Source organism: Cricetulus griseus (assembly GCF_003668045.3).
Source record: "Cricetulus griseus strain 17A/GY chromosome 1 unlocalized genomic scaffold, alternate assembly CriGri-PICRH-1.0 chr1_0, whole genome shotgun sequence".
NCBI lineage: Eukaryota > Metazoa > Chordata > Mammalia > Rodentia > Cricetidae > Cricetulus > Cricetulus griseus.
The window spans coordinates 38,500,511-38,507,597 of record NW_023276806.1 but is presented as its reverse complement, the minus strand read 5'-3'; positions in this window follow the sequence as shown (position 1 = coordinate 38,507,597).

The window sequence follows — 7,087 nt, the reverse complement described above, 5'->3', positions numbered from 1 at the left end:
CCCAGCAGAACGTACCTGTAACCCCAGTACTGTGGAGGCAGATACAGAGAGACCACTGGAGTTCCTTGGCCTGCTATCCTGGCCAAATAGTTGAACTTCTGTTATAGTGAGAGACCTTGTCTCAAAAAATATGGAGGAGCCTTTGAGGAATACACTAAGTGTCAACCATGCTCTCCATACATAAAAACATACACTCATGTGTGTGCATACATGCACATACATCTGCACACACACACAAATACATACAAACATACAACATAAAACATTGAAAAGGAAGGCATCACTATCTCTATATTAAGAATAATTATCCATGTATCAGGTATAGTTAAACACCACACAGGTGCCCTAAACTTACAGGCAGAATACCAATAAGATATTAGATGATTTAATATGTCGCACCATCATCCTGATACTGGCAGAACAAGAGCCCTCACCCCCATTCCCAAGCCTGAGTTAAAAGACACATCCCAAATACACACAAAGAGCCAGGCATGGGCTTGTGGATATTGCTGTTGCTTCTTGGAGGCCTTTTCTCTGTAATATGATGATTTAAAAGCAGATGTGATTTTCCTAACATTGCTATGCTTTCTACCACCCAGCTACTTTGCTCCTTTGTGATTTTGAATGAATTATTGATAAGAAATACTTCAAAGGTGAGCAAAAATTTCTTCGTGGCTTAGCATTTATGAAACAATGATGTTGATGAAGGGAAAAAAGAAAACCACTGTCAATATTTCTCTGAGACTAAACAATAACAAAGTGCCTTCAGGATCCATTTTAATGAGAAATAGGAGCGGGGCTCCGTGGAAATCTGGGGACAGGCAGTGCACACTAGCAAATTAATTACCGTTTGGCAGCCAGGCAAATGCATGAGGCTTGTGGTGGCACAGAAAATAAATATTCTTTTAATCAGCGATCTGGCCTCCTTTTCTCTAAGGTAACATCCAAGTTTAAATGCACAAGTCACATATATTTAAAAAGGGATTTCAAAACAAGGGGTTTGCCTGGCTTTACTGATTACTGTTTTTCAGGTTAGTGTTTGCAGGAGATTTCTGCCACGTAAGGCACAACTGATCCCTTCGTCTTGTCGGTGGTCAGAGAACAGGGCTATCATTACCGACAGCATTTTCTCTAAGCCCCACTCTGATCTGAGCTGGAGTAGGCATTGACTTTCATCAGGGCTTTCTGGATCGATGATTTGGATGGTTCTTGGATAGCTATGCTGGGTTCCCGTGCACTGTTTGCAAGTCAAAGCTGCATCTCCTCCCCCAGGTGGAATTTCTCAGTTCAAGGATTCACTTCTCAGCTGCCTCCAGCTCCCGCGGTTGGCAGCTGAAGGGACAGCCGCTGTTCATGCAAGGAGTCTTCAAAGGGGCCTGCGATAAGAGACTCTGGGATTTGAACGGCATAATGAATTAATTCACAAACTCGCTGAGCACAAATGATAACTTTGCTACGTTTGCAGTTGCAATTAGGAGGGGTTTGCATTGTTTTCCAGGATAAAGGTATTAGTCCTGATTTCTGTAATGTAATGTGCAGCACACTGGTGTCTGGGAGAAAAAAAAAAGAAAAAGAAAAAAAGCTGGTTTCCTGATGTGTGAATTTGCCCATTACCAATCCCTGAAATGGTTGCAAATTAAAACGAGAGATTTCTGTGATATAGGGTAGCAGGCAGCGTAGCTTTCGGACCCACTTCCCTAAGAAGGGGCTGGCTGGCAGAGCCCCAGCAGCGCAACCCACCCTTGTCCAAACATATCCCCAACTTTTATTATATATGGAGCCCATCCAGGCTCAACGCAGAATCTCCATTTTGTCCTTTAACCCTGTAACTATCTCGGTGACTGCCTTTAAAACGGGCAAACACAAGTCAACTTCTAATTTCTGGGTTCGTTATGCACAGGAACTGTTTGTATCTTCAAGTAGTATTTCTGATGTTTTCCCCTAAGAGTGCTTCCATTAGAAGAAATACAATTTTATATTTCAGAGACAAGTTTCAGAAACACAAGTGTTCCGTTTCCAGGGTTTGATTGGCATAATCTCCTGAATTTTAAAAATGTGTGTTTATATGTTAATAAACGAGACTGTGGGCTAGTGCCTTTCAAATAAGCCTTTACCATTCTTCTCCTTTATTATATTGTTAAACCATGAAAAATAATCAACAAAATCTTTTGTCATCTGTAAAGTGCCCAGTTAAGTACTAGTTATACATCCTATTTTAAAAATTGTATTTAAAAATACCATTTGATATTAGAAGCGATGAATGATAAGCTTCTCTTTCTTTCAGATGACTAACTTACACTGAACTGATATATTCATTCAATACAATGAATATTCAATGTAATTTAATAAATATTCATTGGACACCTGTGCTAGGCCCCAGGGACATTGAGATGAGAAAGATTCAGTATTGGTTACTTACTGTGGTAGAGTGTTTTGTTCTTAAACATATCCTCCCCTTCCAATAAGAATATTCTACCTCTCCAATTAGGTCCGTGTTACCTTCTAATGTGTTCTTCCAAAAAGGATGAACTTGTCTCTGATGGGTCATGTGGCTACTCATATGTGAGCAATAGTTTTAAGAGACATTGTGTGTTTCCCTCAGCTCCCTTCTCTCTGCTGTGGGAGTGCATGGAAGGTCTCCACACAGCTCCAACTCCCACCAAACACCTCTAACCCTTATCTGAGTCGTGGAGAGGGAAGACTGAGAAGAGTCTCAGTAGCCAAGCAACTGCAGGTTATGTCTATTAACTGTCTGCCATTTTTAGGTCCAAATTTGCTTTTCTGTGACGAGGAATCTACTCACAATGCTCTGCATGGTGTTGGCCTCCAGTCCTTCTAAGACATTTAAAGCTCTGATTGGCCATTCAGAAATGTGAACAATGTCTATTCAAAGACTCCTGAAATTACACAAAGGTTGAGATGGGCTGTGAACTGACTTATAAAAGTTATGTTAATCTTACCAGGTGAGAATAAAACCACTATCACAATTATTGAGCCAAATTTGAAGCAAGATTTATTAAATACTGGCCAAGATGATATGCACTAGCCAGGTCCATACCCAGAATTCCCAGAGTATGGCATCAAGTTTCATTAATCAGAAGCTTATAAAAGCAAAACTCACAAGGCTATGTACTTCCCACCTTTGTCCAATCAGGGGAAAGCATACATCCTCCTGAACTTCCTACATATATATCTCCTTCCTACATGTGATCAAGTACACATTCTGTCAGTTGGGGCAACCAAGCTGGTTTACAGAAGTGAAAACAGGTGGCTTTTTATCTTATGTGAACAATAGCCCCCAGCTGTTTCAGCATTTCCAAATCCCAGGAAGTTATATATCCTTGGGCAAGTGGGGCTTACAGGTTAAAGGCATTTTTGTTTTTACAGATGTTGTAAGCACAGCAATTTTAAACATAAAACATAATTTTAGCCATCTCAGTTATTCTGAACAAAGTTTAACACAATCAAATTTTAGAGAATTAATTGTGCTCCTGACACTACGGTGTGCTTAAGGCAAACACCTCTAACCCTTATCTGAGTCGTGGAGAGGGAACACTGAGAAGAGTCTCAGTAGCCAAGCAACTGCAGGTTATATATATATATATATATATATATATATATATATATATATTCTGTCAAAACTATAGAGAGATTTATTTCTGGGGCTGAAAAGAAGGGCCAGAAGTTAACAGAAAGTTCTACTTTTGCAGAGAACATGAGTTTAATTCTGAGCACCCACATTAGGAAACTCACTACTACCTGTAACTCTATCTTTAGGGGATCTTATACCTACTTCATGCTGAATTGAAGCTTGTACCTGTACTCATGTACACACAAACACACAATTAAAAATAATTGAACCTTTAAAATAAGTTAAAGATTTCTCCCCTGTTTGTTTCAGAGAAAGTGCTTTGAGGTTTTCAAAATGAAAAGGTGGTTCACAGACTAGGGTCAGAATTCTAAGCCACCTTCTTCATGATAGAAATAATACCAAGTCATGTTCCATTTGGCCTTTGGTGTACCTATTCTCTGCTGATGGAAGAAGTCCTTACCATATGAACAGGCTCCTGGATCCTGTGATGGTGGTTTATGTGTGATGGTCACATGAGCAAAGGTCAAGTCCCACTGTAAGGGGAGGAGCAATGCCACCTCCTTTCTTTGGGGAATGTCTGTGAACCAAGGATTATATCTCATTACTATTGAAAAACCTATTCTTTGGACTGTAAGAAGAGAGCTATCCATAGGTGTTTTTGATTTTTTGTTTGTTTTTTGTTTTTTTTTTTTTGGATTTGCTCCACCCACAAACCACAAAGTATAGGGGGAAATCCCGATTAGAGGTACCACTGGCCACACCCACTTGGGTGTGGTCAGAGTTACGTAACAAGTTTTTAAGAATTAGGGAGGCGCACGGTTTTCTTTCACCTGGCTAAGCTGCCTAGGAAGCATTTCTGGGTCCTTCCTGCTCAGGGTGTAAACTTGGTCACTGGCTCCCTTGTGTGAGTAGTTTTCACCAATAAACTACCATTTATCAACCTATTTTTGACTCCAGTTTGTTATCATCAATAACAAAGAGCATGAAGGCTTTTGAAATGTTAAGTTTCAGTGAGTGTTTTTGATGACTGTCTTCTGCCTCTCTGCAGATGTACAACTAATCTCACTGGAAGGGGTATGGACAAATGACATTCATGGAAGCTTTAGAACATTCAATAATAGTGACTAATTATGTTATTTGTTTCCCCTGAGTAGCAGCATCGTTTGTTTTCAGGACTGGCCCCTCTGGAGTGGTTGGTCACAGAAGTGCCTCCTGAGGCAGGAGTCTAGGTGGAGAGAGGTTCAAAGGCCTGCAAAAGTCTAACAAAATTAGCTTATGACAAGACCAAGCAGGCAAAGAGGAAGCTGGGATGGGGAGAAAATTAAGATGCTAATGAAACATGGGTGAATCCGTATGTAGAACTATTTGTAAAGGAGCATGGATGGAAAAGATTGTGGTATGCAAATTAATTTTAAAACTTATGCTATTCAAATGAGGCCTCAAATCCATGGTGTGCAGCACAAAAGCCCCATCCTTGGAGCACTGGTGGTGTTTGAGCTACTGAACTCTGTCCCAGTCCACTTTCCTCCCCTGGAAGTGTTGTCTCTTAATGAACTGGCCCTGCCCTGCTTCTACAGCAATGGCTTAATTTTTTGTTCTGGGACACAAGGATCTGAAATTCCTCTGGAGATGTCCAGTGAACTGGGGTATCTGCAAATACTGTTGTTGCAGAATTTCTTAGTATCAGTGTAGACTTTCTTCTCTGCTGGGACCTTGAATTTAACTCCAAAGCACAAGAGGCATGGACAACAAAGAGTCAACAAAGCAAGGAGGATTTATTAAAGAAAAGAAAAAGCTCTAGGTGGCCCAAGGGGAATGGGGAAGGAGTTTGCCTAGGAAGAGGCTATGTCTAGGGTTTTTATAAGTTTAAGTGAGCACTGACTGGGTTGTGTATATGCAGATTAGGTGGGAGATAAGGACCTATCAGGAGAGAGCCTGATATTCTAGGGATGGGTTCTCCATTAGGTTCAGCTGGGTCCTCCTCACCCCTGATGTTACAGAAGACAGTGGTGAGGTGAAATGAGGAAGAGAGCCTTTGGTTATCATTAGGACTGGAGAGCAGGATGAAATGGTGTTTACCTACTGGGTGTCCATGCTCCCATTTCTGGCTTCGTGGTCACAGCCAGAGGGCTCCACCCACTTTCATTAGCATCATGACGACATGTTCAGAGCACTGGTGTATATATTAAAGATGAAAATTTTGAGTTACATTTCATCAGAGTGTCTGAAGGCGGATTCTTGCCTTATGTTTTTGCACTATCTCCTAGGTGACTTTTATGTACTCAGTGAGGTTTGAGAGCCAGCAGGTCAGGACCTAGTGTTTTCTTTCAGTTTGTCCCTGGTGAAGGCCTAGGACTTCTCAACATATCTGTGCTAAGAATAACCTACTGCTTATTTTGGAAATAGACTTCAAAAATAGGCAGAAGGCAGAACCATGGTTCACTTCAAGTTCTCCAGTGGGCATTATTTTTATTTATTTATTTATTTATTTATTTATTTTTTTTTGGTTTTTTGGTTTTTCGAGACAGGCTTTCTCTGTGTAGCTTTGGAGCCTATCCTGGCACTCGCTCTGGAGACCAGGCTGGCCTCGAACTCACAGAGATCCACCTGCCTCTGCCTCCTGAGTGCTGGGATTAAAGGTGTGCGCCACCAACGCCCAGCTCAATGGGCATTTTTTGATAAAGTATCTGTTCTTGAACAAAATTCACATGCGGACACAGTAGCCTCTCTTTGAACGTTTATTATTATTATTATTATTATTATTATTATTATTATTATTATTCCTTTGCTGCCTTGCATATGCAGATTGCTTTAAAGCAGGCACCTTAACTGAAGACCCACCAGAGAAAGGTGAAAGTTGGGTCCACTTCAAACACTGTTGGTGGCTATCACCACCACACTTCCACACTGTCCCCTTCCTTTTTCTGTGTTTCCTTTTCTTGGCACACAGTGTTTCTTTTCATTCAAGCACCTTCCCACAACCTCTTTGTGAATATTTTTAAAGCAAATAGTTAGGTTTGGAAATGCAAATCTTCTGATACCATTTGCAGTGAAACCCATGGCTCAGTCAACATAGGCGAGAGAGAGAGAGAGAGAGAGAGAGAGAGAGAGAGAGAGAGGGGGGGGGAGACTCTCCCCAGTGCGTTTGAGGAGTACTGGGTTTGCTTGAAGAAATGCAATGATGGGATACATGTTCCCATGAGAGGCTCAGCCAGAAAGCATCATTTCAAACATGTAGCAGATAAATCACTCAAGGTTACAGAGGAGGAAAGAACCCTAGAACCCCCCTCCTTGCTGCCCGAGTTATGTAAGATATGGATTATTCTGTTGGTCAGTGTTAAGTGCATTCCTGTTGGAAAATGAAGAACTTGTTAATTATTTTAAGTTTGAAGTAATTAAGCCAGGCACTGTCAGGCTGACACACTTTTTCACAGCAGGTGGCAGGATTCTTTCAGCAGAGTGAAGTTTTTTTTTTTTTTTTTTTTTTTTTTTTTT